Raw genomic sequence first — 16,627 nt, forward strand, 5'->3', positions numbered from 1 at the left:
ATGTTGAAGAATCCTTGTGTCCCTGGAACAAATCCCACTTGATCATGGTGTATGATCTTTTTAATGTGCTGTTGGGATTTGGTTTGCTAGTATTTTGTTGGGGATTTTTGCATCTATGTTCATCAGTGATATTGATCTGTAATTTTCTCTTTATTGTGATATCTTTGTCTGGTTTTGGTATCGGGGTGATGGTGGTCTCATAGAATGAGCTTGGGAGTGTTCCTTCCTCTGCAATTTTTTGGAATAGTTTGAGAAGGATAGGTGTTAACTCTTCTCTAAATGTTTGATAGAATTTGCCTGTGAAGCCATCTGGTCCTGGACTTTTGTTTATTGGAAGTTTTTAAGTCACAGTTTCAATTTCAGTACTTGTGAATGGTCTGTTCGTATTTTCTATTTCTTCCTGGTTCAGTCATGGAAAGTTGTACCTTTCTAAGAATTTGTCCATTTCTTCTAGGTTGTCCATTGTACTGGCATATAGTTGCCTGTAGTAGTCTCTTAGGATCCTTTGTATTTCTGTGAAATTCACACGTAACTGCAATGAAGTATAAGTACAACTGTACAAACAAAGCAAGTACTGTAAGAGCTTTGAAAGGGGAGCACTAACAATCTGGGAGAGTTGGGAAATAAGGCAATCTGTAAAGGGCCTCGCTGTGCCTGCCTATACCTAATAGACCCTCAGGCTACCATTCATCCCACTTTCTCCCTGTAATTAATTTGCTGAGAGGCCTTGGGCAAGCAAATTTGCAACCTTAGGCTTTAAGGTGCACATATATAAAATAAGGGAATTGGAAAAGCCATCTCTGAGGTCTCTCTCTATTCTAATACATAACATAGTAAGGTTTAAACGGGAGGATTATATGAACAGTAATAAATTTTATTTTGTAAATCTTAACCTACTTGTTATTTATGTAGCTATAAAGTCTCTAACGGGTATTCTAAGTATCTCTACAAATGTCTCATGGACACACTTCGTTGACTACCATGTGGCATCTAACCTTTTCTTCCCTTCTATTGGTATAATCTCCTTATTTTAGTCAGGCTAAGGAAAGTTATGCTACAGTAACAAACAAACTCTGAAATCTTAGTGACTGCACATAAAAGTTCACTCTTACTCAAAAATCATGCCAAGTTCACTGGGGATATGACAGCTTTCCTCGGCAGTTCCCCTTCAAGTTGTGACTTGGAAATCCAATCTAATAAAGATTCCACCATTTATCATGTTTCCAGCTCAACAAGTGGCCTGAAAAGTCATAAACATAGGAAAAGAAATACTGAAAGATCTTGCAGTGGCTCTTAAATGCTCTATCCAAAAGTAAACAGGCCACTTCTGCTTACAGAGTATTGACCAGAAGTAGTTACCTAGTCTCACTTAATTGCAGTGAGACTGGATTATGTGGGGAGCACACGACTATGTGGGATGTAGTTAGTGTTTCTGCCTCATTCTCCATGATAATTTCCATGGGCATTGCTGCCATGAATTCTTTGCAGTCTAAAAGTGCCAGAGTGGTGCTATGTATTCTGGAGACTCAAAGCACTAGAACCAGACAGTATGCTATCCTGCAGTATAGAGCACCTCCTCCCGGGTTGTGTTACACAGTTTTCCTGGACACCAAAGCAATGCTACTTGCGAATCAACCCCACAAAGCTTTTAATGGGAATGCTTTTCAGTTTCTTCTTGTAAGCCCTCAGAGATGTAATTAGCTGTTGGTTATCCAGAAGAGATAGGTCTCTCTTCTAGCTCTTATATTCCTTCAAACCTCTAACTTTTCTTTTAGTCATCCTCCTTCTTCTAGAGTCCCACATTCAGGCCCTCTGGCACAAGGCTTGTGTTTCCCTCTAGGGTTCTGCCAATAAAAATATATCAAGGTTTTATTAAAGGCATGAGCTGGAAAATACATAGCAGCCCTTAGTCCAGTTAAAGGTTTAATTCAGACCAATTCAAGGAGATGTGAGCATGGAGAACAGTGTTCTCACTATTTCTAGGCACATTATATTTGAGGAGATCAATGTAAATAATTTCACAATCAATTTATGCCTGGGAGGGATATTACATCTTAGAATTATTTTTCACTCTTACCAGAACTTCTCACAAGGCATTAGAAGGCAATCCACTTCCTCGTGCATAGGGAGAAAAGAGTGAGGGCTACATGCCACATCATTCTACCTTGGATGATTTTCTCCCCATTATGTTTCTCTCACCAGGGCTAAATTCACCTTCAGTGTTCTTTGAAAATTTCATTCCAACTGTAACTCTTAAAAGACTGTTAGCAAGAATGTTAAATAACCATGCTTTATGAAGCATTGGATACGTTTTCTTTCTTTTTCTCTCCACTGTGGAGGCTTAAATCCACTGGACTCTAGTTAATTCATGTCAGTCTGAATTAACTAATATACCAGCTGTCAGAGATGGGTTTATAGCAACGCTGCCTCTGGAAAGTTCCCGTGCTGTAGATCACAGGGCAGCCTCTGGTCTCCTGTCTGTTTGAGACACTTTCCACATGGGAAGGCCACCCAAGATGGGACTGTTTGTCACTAGGCCTGAAAGAGGTGGAGCTGGGATGAGCCAATTCCCCAAACTGCCAATTTAAACAATGACATGATTTTACATGCCAAAAATCTATTTGTACGCAATCAGGAAGAGAACAGAAAAGGAAACTATAATAAGGATAGTTTCTGCTGAGTGTGAATCCATGCCTGTCCATGTTTGTTTATCCTCTTTATCCCTCTATTAACTTTTAGAACATTAGCTCTTTGAGGAGAGAACAGAACTTTTCAATATTATATACACAATCTATCCTGATGTGACTACTTAATATATGATTATGCCAAAATTGTCACTATAGCTTTAAAATGAAAAGCAGGTCTCTGTGTGAATAGCATAGTCCTATTTAACAAAAGGAGAGAAAGAAAAATACTTTTACATTTTCTTTCAAATAATCATTGGTTTTAGCTATGGTGTGTGTGTGTCCGTGTGTGTATGTAAACTCAATTTTGTTAGTACGGATCAACTGAGCGCTCTCCTAAGTACTGATGTCATTTCTAAATAAAGCAGATAATGAAACTAAACAGAAAATTATTATTAAAATTTAGTGTTTTCTTTTTTAAAAAATTCATTTATTTTATTTTTTAAATTTTTGGCTGCATTGGGTCTTCGTTGCTGCATGTGGGCTTTCTCTAGTTGCAGCAAGTGGGAGCTACTTTTCGTTGAAGTCTGTAGGATTCTCATTGCGGTGGCTTCTCTTGTTCCAGAGTGTGGGCTCTAGGCACGTGGGCTTCACCAGTTGGGGCACGCAGGCTCAGTAGTTGTGGTTTGCGGGCTCTAGAGCGCAGGCTCAGTAGTTGTGACACAAAGGCTCTGTTGCTCCATGGCATGTGGGATCTTGCTAGACCAGGGCTCGAACCCGTGTCCCCCGCATTGGCAAGTGGATTCTTAACCATTGTGCCACCAGGGAAGCCCAAATTTAGTGTTTTCAATGGTAGCAGAAACACCCTCGATTTGGAGAAATTTAAGCATTTAAAGATATACATAAATATATGAAAATAGGAATTTGGGCCCATATGAAGCAAAAGATCTTGAAAAGAAGAGGAAGATCTAAAGAAGGGAAAAATATTACAAATTTTTAGTAGTGACCAGGATAATCTTAAGAGTTTACAAATCAGTTAATTACACTAGCCTAGCAATAAACTCAGAAATTGTCAATCAGAGAACATTCAAATATTTTGACCACTTTGTCTGAAGGTGGTGTGAATTTTTATCCTTTTTTATTCCCCTCTGTGTGTGTGTGTGTGTGTGTGAGTTAATGTATGTTTGTTTTATTTTATTTTTAAAATTTATTTTATTGAAGTATAGTTGATTTACAATGTGTTAATTTCTACTGTACAGCAACGTGATTCAGTTTTATATATATACATATTCTTTCTCATATTCTTTTCCATTATAGTTTCTTTTTTTACATCTTTATTGGAGTATAATTGCTTTATAATGTTGTGTTAGTTTCTGCTGTATAACAAAGTGAATCAGCTATACGTATACATATATGCACATATCCCCTCTCTCTAGAGCCTCCTGTGCACCCTCCCTGTCCTACTCCTCTAGGTGGTCACAAAGCACCGAGCTGATCTCCCTGTGCTATGCAGCTTCTTACCACTAGCTATCTATTTTATATTTGGTAGTGTATATATGTCAATGCTACTCTCTCACTTCGTCCCAGCTTCCCTTCCACCCCACCCTGTGTCCGTAAGTCCATTCTCTACGTCTGCGTCTTTATTCCTGTCCTGCCGCTAGGTTCATCAGAACCATTTTTTTTTTAATTCCATATATATGTGTTAGCATATGGTATTTGTTTTTCTCTTTTTGACTTCACTCTGTATGACAGACTCTAGGTCCATCCACCTCACTACAAATAACTCAATTTCATTTCTTTCTATGGCTAAGTAATATTCCATTGTATGTATGTGTCACATCTTCTTTATCCATTCATCTGTCAGTGGACACTAAGGTTGCTTCTATGTCTTGGGTATTGTAAATAGAGCTGCAATGAACATTGTGGTACATGTCTCTTTTTGAATTATGGTTTTCTCAGAGTATATGCGCAGTAGTGGGATTGATGAGTCATATGGTAGTTTCAATTTTAGTTTTTTAAGGAACCTCCATACTGTTCTCCATAGTGACTGCACCAACTTACATTCCCACCAACAGTGCAAGAGGGTTCCATTTTCCCCACACCCTCTCCAGCATTTATTGTTTGTAGATTTTTTGATGATGGCCATTCTGACCGGTCTGAGGTGATACCTCATGGTTTTTATTTGCATTTCTCTAATGATTAGTGATGTTGAGCATCCTTTCGTGTGTTTGTTGGCAATCTGTATATCTTCTTTGGAGAAATGTCTGTTTAGGTCTTCTGCCCATTTGTGGGTTGGGTTGTTTGTTTTCTTGATATTGAGCTGCACGAGCTGCTTGTATATTTGGAGATTAATCCTTTGTCAGTTTCTTCATCAGCAAATATTTTCTCCCATTCTGAGGGTTGTCTTTTGGTCTTGTTTATGGGTTCCTTTGCTGTGCAAAATCTTTTAAGTTTCATTAGATCCCATTTGTTTACTTTTGTTTTTATTTCCATTTCTCTAGGAGGTGGGTCAAAAAAGATCTTGCTGTGATTTATGTCATAGACTGTTCTGCCTATGTTTTCCTCTGAGAGTTTGATAGGGTCTGGCCTTGCATTTAGGTCTTTAATCCATTTTGAGTTTATTTTTGTGTATGGTGTTAAGGAGTGTTCTAATTTCATTATTTTACATGTAGCTGTCCAGTTTTCCCAGAACCACTTATTGAAGAGGCTGTCTTTTCTCCATTGCTTGCTTCCTTTGTCAAAGATAAGGTGACCATATGTGCATGGGTTTATCTCTGGGCTTTCTATCCTGTTCCATTGTTATATATTTCTGGTTTTGTGCCAGTACCATACTGTCTTGATTACTTTAGCTTTTTAATATAGTCTGAAGTCAGGGACCCTGATTCCTCTAGGTCCATTTTTCTTTCTCAAGATTGTTTTGGCTATTCGGAATCTTTTGTGTTTCCATACAAATTGTGAAATCTTTTGTTCTAGTTCTGTGAAAAATGCTCTTGGTAGTGTGATAGAGATTGCATTGAGGCTTTAGATTGCTTTGTGTAGTACAGTCATTTTCATAATATTGATTCTTCCAATCCAAGAACATGGTATATCTCTCCATTTGTCTGCATCATCTTTAATATCTTTCATCAGTGTCTTATAGTTTTCTGCATGCAGATCTTTTGTCTCCTTAGGTAGGTTTATTCCTAGTTATTTTATTCTTTTGTTTGCAGTGGTAAATGGGAGTGTTTCCTTAATTTCTCTTTCAGATTTTTCACCCTTAATATATAGGAATGCAAGATATTTCTGTGCATTAAATTTGTATCCTGCAACTGTACCAGATTCATTGATTAGCTCTAGTAGTTTTCTGGTAGCATCTTTAGGATTCTCTATGTATAGTATCATGTCATCTGCAAACAGTGACAATTTTACTTCTTCTTTTCTGATTTGGAATCCTTTTTATTTCATTTTTTACTCTGATTGCTGTGGCTAAAACTTCCAAAAATATGTTGAATAATAGTGGTGAGAGTGGGTACCCTTGTCTTGTTCCTGATCTTAGAGGAAATGCTTTCAGTTTGACGCCATTGAGAATGATATTTGCTCTGGGTTTGTCATATATGGCCTTTATTATGTTGAGGTAGTTTCCCTCTATGCCCACTTTCTGGAGACTTTTTATCATAAATGGGTGTTGAATTTTGTCTAAAAACTTTTCTCTATCTACTGAGATTACCATATTTTTTTACTGACCAGTTTATTAATCTGGTGTATAGCACTGATTGATTTGCGTATATTGAAGAATCCTTGCATTCCTGGAATAAACCCCAGTTTATCATGGTATATGATCCCTTTAATGTTCTGTTGGATTCTGTTTGCTAGTATTTTGTTGAGGATTTTTGCACCTATGTTCATCAGTGATATTGGCCTGTAGTTTTCTTTCTTTGTGACATCTTTGTCTGGTTTTGGTATCAGGGTGATGGTGGCCTCATAGAAGGAGTTTGCGAGTGTTCCTCCCTCTGCTATATTTTGGAAGAGTTTGAGAAGGATAGGTATTAGCTCTTCTCTGAATATTTGGTAGAATTCACCTGTGAAGCCATCTGGTCCAGGGGTTTTGTTTGTTGGAAGATTTTTAATCACAGTTTCAATTTCAGTGCTTGTGATTGGTCTGTTCATATTTTGTATTTCTTCCTGGTTCAGTCTTGGAAGGTTGTACTTTTCTAAGAATTTGTCCATTTCTTCCAGGTTGTCCATTTTATTGGCATATAGTTACTTGTAGTAATATCTCATGATCCTTTGTATATCTGAAGTGTCAGTTGTTATTTCTCCTTTTTCATTTCTAATTCTGTTGATTTGTGTCTTCTCCCTTTTTTTCTTCTTGTGTCTGGCTAATGGTTTATCAATTTTGTTTATCTTCTCAAAGAACCAGCTTTTAGTTTTACTGATCTTTGCTATTGCTTCCTACTTTTCTTTTTCATTTATTTCTGATCTAATCTTTATGATTTCTTACTTTCTGCTAACTTTGGGGTTCTTCTTTCTCTAAGTGCTTTAGGTGTAAAGTTAGGGGTTTTTTTTGAGATTTTTCTTGTTTCTTGAGGTAGGATTGTACTGCTTAAACTTTCCTCTTAGAGCTGCTTTTGCTGCATCCCATTGATTTTGGGTCATCCTGTTTTCATTGTCATTTTTTTCTATGTTTTTTTAAATTTTCTCTTTGATTTCTTCATTGATTTCTTGGTTATTTCATAGCATATTGTTTAACCTCCATGTGTAGTTTTTTTTTTTAACTGTTTCTTTTTCCTGTAATTAATATCTAGTCTCATAGCATTGTGGTCAGGAAAGATACTTGATACGATTTCAATTTTCTTACATTTACTAAGCCTTGAATTTTGACCCAAGATATGATCTATCCTGGAGAATGTTCCATGTTCACTTGAGGAGAAAGTGTATTCTGCCACTTGCAGGTGGAGTGTCCCATAAATATCAATTAAATCTATCTGGTCTATTGTGTCATTTAAAGCTTGTGTTTCCTTATTTATTTTCTGTTTGGATGATCTGTCCATTGGTGAAAGTAGGGTGTTAAAGTCCCCAATTATTATTGTGTTACTGTCGATTTCCCCTTTTATGGCTGTTAGCATTTGCTTTATGTATTAATGTGCTCCTATGTTGGGTGCATAAATATTTACAATTGTTATATCTTCTTGGATTGATCCATTGATCATTATGTAGTGTCCTTCTTTGTCTCTTGTTATAGTCTTTATTTTAAAGTCTATTTTTTTCTATTATGAGAATTGCTACTCCAGCTTTCTTTTGATTTCCATTTGCATGGAATATCTTTTTCCATCCCCACGCTAGGTCTGAAGTGGGTCTCTTGTAGACAGCATATATACAGGTCTTGTGTTTGTATCCATTCAGCTAGTCTGTGTCTTTTGGTTGGTGCATTTAATCCATTTACATTTAAGGTAATTTTTTTTTTTTTTTGGCTGTATTGGGTCTTCATTGCTGTGCACAGGCTTTCACTAGCTGTAGCGAGCAGGGGCTTCTCTTGCTTGTGTTTCATGGGCTTCTTACTGTGCTACCTTCTCTTGTTGCAGAGCACAGGCTCTAAGTGCATGGGCTTCAGTGGTTGTGGCACATGGGGCTCAGTAGTTGTGGCACACAGGCTTAGTTGTTCCGCAGCATGTGGGATCTTCCTGGACCAGGGCTTGAACCCATGTTCCCTGCATTGGCTGGCAGATTCTTAACCACTGCACCACCAGGGAAGCCCTAAGGTAATTATTGATATGTATGTTCTTATTACTATTTTCTTAATTGTTTTGGTTTATTTTTTGTAGGTCTTTTCCTTCTCTCATGTTTCCCAGCTAGAGAACTTCCTTTAGCATTTGTTGTAAAGCTTGTTTGGTGGTGCTGAATTCTCTTAGCTTTTGCTTGTCTATAAAGCTTTTAATTTCTCTGTCAAATCTGAATGAGATCCTTGCTGGGTAGAGTAATCTTGATTGTAGGTTTTTCCCTTTCATCACTTTAAATATGTCCTCCCACTCCCTCTGGCTTGCTGAGTTTCTGCTGAAAGATCAACTGTTAACCTTATGGGGATTCCCTTGTATGTTATTTGTTGCTTTTCCCTTGCTGCTTTTAATATTTTTTCTGTGTATTTAACTTTTGATAGTTTGATTAATATGTATCTTGGTGTGTTTCTGCTTGGATTTATGCTGTATGGGACTCTCTGCACTTCCTGGACTTGACTGACGATTTCCTTTCCCATATTAGGGAAGTTGTCAACTATAATCTCTTCAAATATTTTCTCAGTCACTTTCTTTTTCTCTTCTTCTTCTGGGACCCCTATAATTCAAATGTTGGTGCATTTAATGTTGTCCCAGAGGTCTCTGAGACTGTTCTCAATTCTTTTCATTCTTTTTTGTTTATTCTGCTCTGCATTAGTTATTACCACTATTTTATCTTCCAGGTCACTTTTCCGTTCTTCTGCCTCAGTTATTCTGCTATTGATTCCTTCTACAGAATTTTAAATTTCATTTATTGTTTTGTTCATGATTGTTTGTTTGCTCTTTAGTTCTTCTAGTTCCTTGTTAAACGTTTCTTGTATTTTCTCCATTCTATTTCCAAGATTTTGGGTCATTTTTACTATCACTACTCTGAATTCTTTTTCAGGTAGACTGCCTATTCAGTCTGGTGGCTTTTTACTTTTCTCCTTCATCTGCTGTGTGTTTCTCTGTCTTCTCATTTTGTTTAACTTACTGTGTTTGGGGTCTCCTTTTTGCATGCTGCAGGTTTGTAGTTCCCATTGTTTTTGGTGTCTGCCCCCAGTGGCTAAGATTTTTTTGGTGTGTTTTGTAGGCTTCCTGGTGGGGGGGACTCGTGTCTGTGTTCTGGTTGGTGGGGCTGGATCTAGTCCCTCTGGGAAGGGCCATGTCCTGTGGTCTGTTCTGGGGTGTCTGTGAACTTAGTATAACTTTAGGCAGCCTCTCCACTAATGGGTGGTGTTGTGTTCCTGTCTTGCTAGTTGTTTGTCATGGGACGTCCAGCACTGGAGCTTACTGGCCGTTGGGTGAGTTGGATCTTAGTGTTGAGATGGAGCTCTCTGGGAGAGCTCTCACCAATTAATATTACATGGGGCCTGGAGGTCTCTGGTGGTCCAACATTGTGGATTCAGCTCTCTCACCTTGGTGGCTCAGGTCTGACACCCAGCCAGAGCCCCAAGAGCCTTACAGCCATATGGCTTGGATGAAAAGGAAGGGAAAAAAAAAAAGAGAGAGAAACCCAAGACAAATGGTAAAAGCAAAACTAAACAGACAAAGTCACACAAAGAAAGATACACACAGACAGTCACAAAAGAGGGAAAAAAAAAAGGAAGGTAGCAACCAAACCAATAAACAAACCCACAAATGAAAACAATCACTAAAAACTAAACTAAGATAAACATAAAACCAAGAACAAATCAAACACAGTAAGCAAACCCCAAAATCCACCCCAAAATTGCCCCCAAAATCCACCACCTCAATTTTGGGAACACTTGTCTGTTCCAGTATTCCACACCTGCCGGGTTTACCAAGCTGATTGTGGGGATTTAGTCCACTGTTCCTGAGGCTGCACGGAGAAATTTCCCTTTCTCTTCTTTGTTCGCACAGCTCCTGGGGTTTGGCTTTGGTTTTGGCCCCACCTCTGCGTATAGGCTGCCCTCAGGTGTCTGTTCCTCACCCAGAGAGGAGGGGGTTAAAGCAGTGGCTAATTAGGGCTCTCTTGCTCACTCAAGCTGGGGAGAGGGAGAGGTACAGTAGTCTCAATTGGAATGCGGGGCATGCCTGCGGCGGCAGAGGCCACAGTGACGTTGCAACAGCCTGAGGCATGCTGTGTGTTCTCCTGGGGAAGTTGGCCCTGGATCATGGAATGCTGGCAGTTGTGTGCTGCACAGGCTCCCGGGAAGGTGGCAGTAGTGGCCTGCACTTGCACACAGGATCCTTAGTGGCAGCAGTGGCAGTGATAGTGTTCTGCACCCACCTCAGGGGTCCGAGATGATAGCCGTGGCTCACGCCTGTCTCTGGAGCTCGCTTAGTGGGTGTTCTGTCGTCTGTGGGCACACGGAGCAGGAAGCCCCTCTCCTTGCACACCCTGAGACAATGGTCTCTTGCCTCTCCGGCAGGTCCAGACTTTTTCCCGTACTTCCTCCCGGCTAGCTGTGGCGCACTAACCCCCTTCAGGCTGTGTTCACGCAGCCAACCCCAGTCCTCTCTCCGGGATCTGACCTCCAAAGCCCGAGCCTCAGCTCCCAGCCCTGCCCGCCTCAGTGGGTGAGCAGACAAGCCTCTCAGGCTGGTGAGTGCCGGTCGGCACCGATCCTCTGTGCGGCAATCTCTCCACTTTGCCCTCTGCACCCCTGTTTGCTTCACTCTCCTCTGTGGCTCCGAGCTCCACCCTAACCATCCCTGCCAATGAAGGGGCTTCCTAATGTGTGGAAACTTTTCTTCCTTCACAGCTCCCTCCCAGAAGTGCAGGTCCCGTCCCTATTCTTCTTTTTTTTTTCTTTTTTCTTTTGCCCTACCCAGGTACGTGGGGATTTTCTTGCCTTTTTTGGAAGTCTGTGGTCTTCTGCTAGTGTTCAGTAGGTGCTCTGTAGGAGTTCTTCCACATGTAGATGTAGTTTTGATGTATTTGTGGGGAGGAAGGTGATCTCCACATCTTACTCCTCTGCCATCTTGAAGATCTCCCTCCATTATGGTTTATCCTCTCTGCTTTTTCACCGTGAGTTTATTTCCAAGAGAAGTAGTTTCCAAATATTCCTTAAATTAGAAGCTCTGATGAAGAGATTAACCAGTTCTTAAGGATATAATGCTGAAGAACACAGTTCTTGAAATTTAGGAGCCAGTCAGTGTTAGAAGACAATATTGCCCAAAGACCCTGGGCCTTGAACTTTAGAAGGCCTTGCTAGTCTTCTCCCAGCTATTGCCCTGTCCATCGACTGAGAGTCTTCAAGGTCAAGGGGATACACCCACCTGTACCTCCCTTAATCTAGGCCATTCACTGAGTACCTGGGAGCCTGGAATTCTCTGCCCTAAGGCACTAGGCCCATGAGGGTCTGTGCAAACGTCTCCAACAAGTCTCCCATGTGATGGCTCATTTTATGTGTCAGTTTGACTAGGCTAAGAGATGCCCAGATAGGTGGTAAAACATTATTTCTGGATGTGTCTGTGATAGTATCTCCAGAAGAGATTAGCATTTGAATCAGGAAACTAAGTAAAGAAGATCACCCTCACCAGTGCAGGTGGGCATCATCCAATCTGTGGAGGACCTGAATAGGAACTAAAAGTGGAGGAAGGACCAATTTGCTCTCTTATTGCTTGAGCTGGAAAATACATCTCCTGCCCTCAGACATCGATGCTTCTGGTTTTGGGGCCTTCAGACTGAGACTGGGATTTACACTATTGGCTCTCCTGGTTCTCAGGCCTAAGGATCTAGACTGAAACTATACTGCCAACCTTCCCGGTTCTCTAGTTTGCAGATAGCAGATCAAGGGACTTCTTCGGTTCCAGAATAGCATGAGCCAATCTCTCATAATAATCTATCTATCTGTCTATCTAAATAGATAGATAGATATAGATATGCTATTGAGAACCTTGACTAACACAACATTCAATAAATATCTGTTAATGGATGTATAGATCTATAAAAACATGGGAAGAGAAGTGGTGCAGGGCATAAACAGACTGAATATTTAGAAAAGAAAACAATGTTCTGAGGTACAAATTTAGATAAAGAACTCAAAATATACTTCAGGGCCTAGACGGAGACAATGGATGGCAAAGGAAGGTTAAATAAGGATATTGATCATGAATGTGTGTGTCATACATCCAGGTAGCTGAGAAGACAAACTTGGCAGGATTTGATAACTTTTCTGCTTAGAGGAAGGAGTGATTGGAGGAGGTCTGCCTCTGTAACTTGGACTGTGATAATTCCCAGGTTCTTTGCTCCCATGACCTGGCAAACTGACCTAGAAACCACAAGAATCAAATAATAATAATAAAAGTTAACATTTATTGGGCACTTATTTTGTGCTAAATGCTGTGCTAAGTTCTTTAAACACATGACTTTATTATTCTTTACTGCAACCAAAAGATGGTCCATAATATAATTAACCACATTTTTACAAATGAGGAAATAGGCTTTTCAAGAGCTGACCAAGATCCTGAAACTTCTGAATCTCTTTGCACTCAGAATAAAACAGGTGAATAGAAAAGTTTACATTACATTTACGTTTAACTTTTATAGTCTACATTTTTATATATGGGAGTATTTTTAAAAGATAAGCTGGTATAGTTTGGAGAAACTAGAAGCCAAGAGGCCAGTCACAAAGACTTGGCGAAATCATATGGAAGCCCTTGGCTTGAATGGTACCTATAGAAATTAAATGTAAGGAACAAGTGTAAGAACTATCACGAAGGGAGAATCATCAAGGTTTGATTGAACGTGCAAGATAAAGAAGCCCAAACAGAAAAGAGCCCAGACAACCCAAGATATAAAGCTTAGGGAACCATGATGAGGTTGTTACCATTGGCAAAAGTAGAGAGGTTAAGTAGAGCTCATTGAGTGAGGTAAGTGGGGGATTGGTGTGTGTTTATTCTCCCATAACTCCATGGAACTTATTCAAAGACTAATAGTCATTATGAGACAGCTAGTGGTCTTTCCTAAAATTCCTATTTTTCTATTTGATTTGAAACTGACCTCATTAAAGATGTTTCATTGTCTTGTGTAGTTTCTAACAAGAAGTCTATGATTACTCTTATTTTTTTTCCCCAGTATTTAATATCTCTTTTTTTCTTTGACTGCTTTAAAAATGTTTCTTTTTATCACTGGTTTTCCCCAATTTGACTATTGTGTACCTTGATGTGACTTCCTTTATGTTTATTCTGTTTTTTTAAATTGTTATTTTTGGATCTTGGTTCATAGTTTCATCAAATTTGGAAATATTTCGAAAAGTATTTCTTTAAATATCTTTATGCCACACCTTTTGTGGGGGGACTTAAAATACATATACGGTAGCCTTGATATTGTGCTGTAGGTCACTGAGGGTTTGTTAATTTTTTTCCATCTTTTTGGGTCTCTGCTTCAGTTTAGAGAGTTTTTACTGTTATGTCTTCAAATTTATTGATATTTTCTTCAATGGAGTAAAAGCTATCGTTAAACCCTTCCTTTAATTTTTATTTCAAATATTGTATTTTTTACAATAATTAGATAATAATTCTAGTTCCATTTTGTTTCTTTTTCATATTTTTCTTTTACTATCCATATATATTCACATTTTTCTTTAAATCTTTGAGCATATTTCTCATCAATGTTTTAAAATTCTTGTTTGGTGATGATATTATTTCTGTCATTTCTGGGCTTACTGCTATTGTATGATTTTTCTCCTTTTTGTGGGTCAGTTTTCCCTGCTTCTTTACATACTTAATAATTTTATATTGGATGGGGTACACTGTCATGTGCTATATTGTGGAGGAACTGGATTTTATTATCCTCATTTGAAGAGTATTAACTTTTTCAGGGCATGCATTAAAATTAGTTGTGAAGCAATTTGATCTTTTAAAGCTAGTCTTAAGCCTTTTAAGGTTAGGTCTAATTTAGTATTACTACTAAGGTGTGTGTCTACTGGGTTCACTACTGAGTGTCACAAGTCTTCAGTAAGATCTTCTTACTCCAGCTATTCAGAAATCAAATGTCTTCCAACCAGGTATAAGTTCTGGAAATTGTTCAGTGTATAGATCCCTGGTAGTTCTTTGCCTTGTCACATGGAATTTCACCATATATATACACACCTTAATATTCACCAATAGATTAAAGAGTCCTATGAAGATTTCTAGAGGTTTTTGGGGGGGTTTTGTATAATTCTCCTCTCTCATTTGCTCTAACCCACCAATTCCAGCTGCCTCAGGTTCTCTGAAATCTAAACTTGGTCTCTTTAACTCAGCAAGACTACCTAAGTCTGCTTCAGTTTCCCTCCTCTGAGCTACAGTCCAGAGAGTCCCTCCAGGCAAAAACTAAAGTGAAAGGATGTTCTTCATTTAACTTCCTTCTTTCAGAGATCAAACCAGTGCAACCTTTTGACCAGTGTTTAAAAACTTAAAAACAAATATTTTTTTCAAGATGATAAAGTGTGTCTACAACAAAATTACACAGTTAACATTATAATTATTAGGGAAAGATGAAATGAACACCCCTCATCCCCTAGAATCAGTAATAAGGCAAATATATTCATGTTTACTACATCTATTCAACATTATACTGAAGGTAGTCATTGTAGTAAGATAAGAACTTTTAAAAAGACATAAGATTTGGAACAAAGGGAATGAAACTGTCTTTGTTTTCTGATAATATGATCATGTATAGAGAAAATCTTAATGAATCTACAAGATAAAGCTCCTGTAAGTAATGAGTTAATTTAGAAAGATTGTAGGCTACAAGGTTGATATACAAAAACAACTATATACTACAAATAAACACTTGGAAAACAAAAATCCAAAGCAATACCATTCACAGTAGCATCAAAAAACTGACATACTTGGAGAAAAAATTTTTTTAAATGTGCACTATAAGCTGTGAAACATTGCTGAGAGAAATTAGACATAAATGTAGAGATATACAATGTTCTTGTATCAGATAACCCCAAATTGTTAAACTGTCATTTCTTCACAGATTGTTCTACAGTTTCAATGCTATTCCAATCAAAATTCCAAAAGTCTTTTTTCGTAAAAATTGACAAGCAGACTCTAAACTTTATATGGAACTGCAAAAGATCTAAAAGAGCCAAAATAATTCTGAATAAAGGAAAAATAAAATTTACTATAAATCTACAGTAATCAAGACTGTGGTATTGGCATTGGCATAAGGAATGTACATATATATATTTGATCAATTGAATTTTGGTTTCTCAGTTGGACTGTAAGCATAACCTGTCTTTAATGTGTTTCCTAGACACTACCAGTTTTGTTGAGCTTAACCTATGGTAGAGCATTTAAAAAGGACAATAAGAGAAATAAATGAACACTTGCCCCAGATTTCTGATTGTTTTCTACCAACAACATTCCCTAACAATGTGTTCATTGACATTCCTTCCCAGAGACACTAAATATAATAGGGAAGAAAATGCAGACTTTGCAGAACATTCTATTTTTGTGGAAGGCAAATGATTGGAGGTCCAAGTCATGCCATTTTCCCTGGACTCACTTTGCTCTGAATTGCACCTAAACTACCAATGAGAAAGTAGTGAACTTTATACATTCTGTGGGTCACTCTGTCAAACTCATGAGCCCTGATGTGATTTCCTTCAGCTCTTGCAATTCTTTCAGTTGGATCTGTTTTCACTTTCCCTTTGGCAACTTTCTGTCCTGAGTCACATTGACCTCTGTTTGCCCTGAAACAAGGAGGGGTCCAGCTCGGCTGTTTGGACTCCTGCTATGCACATGTGGGGTGGAAGAGGTGACATACTTCACAGGGCCTAGTTTGCAGGCTCCCTGAAGCATAATCTGTACACAAGAGGTCACCCACCAACATCTTTGTGTTCTCTCTTCCTTAGGCCATCATTTTTATCTTACTCTGGAGAGAAGGTATTGTACAAGGAAATGTTTCTTGGTTTCAGCGGTTCCCTGATATTTCCTTAGCCCTTCAGAGTGTGTGTTCTCCAGTTAAGGAGAAGAGTTTATAGCCTGGCATTTGACCAAATTCTTTATTCTATAGATCTGATAACCACCTCCAGTATGCTCTATAACATATCAGTATCTTGTTATCCTATGTATTTGCTTCTCCCTTTGGCTAAGCCTTCTGAAGGATTTAGCTAGGTCACCAGCTGTTCCAACTATGCTGTCAAACCACGATGGCTTATATAAACAAAGGCTTTTTTCCTTTCCTTTTAAAAATGGTTTTCTAGGGGGGAAAAATGATGACAAATAAGGGGAGCTAAATCACTAAACTATTTGTCTCTTTATTCATCCCATATGTTTGAAAGAAAAAAAGGAAGTTGGTTGGTCTTGGGC

Source organism: Globicephala melas, chromosome 3 (assembly GCF_963455315.2).
Source record: "Globicephala melas chromosome 3, mGloMel1.2, whole genome shotgun sequence".
NCBI classification, from domain to species: Eukaryota; Metazoa; Chordata; class Mammalia; order Artiodactyla; family Delphinidae; genus Globicephala; species Globicephala melas.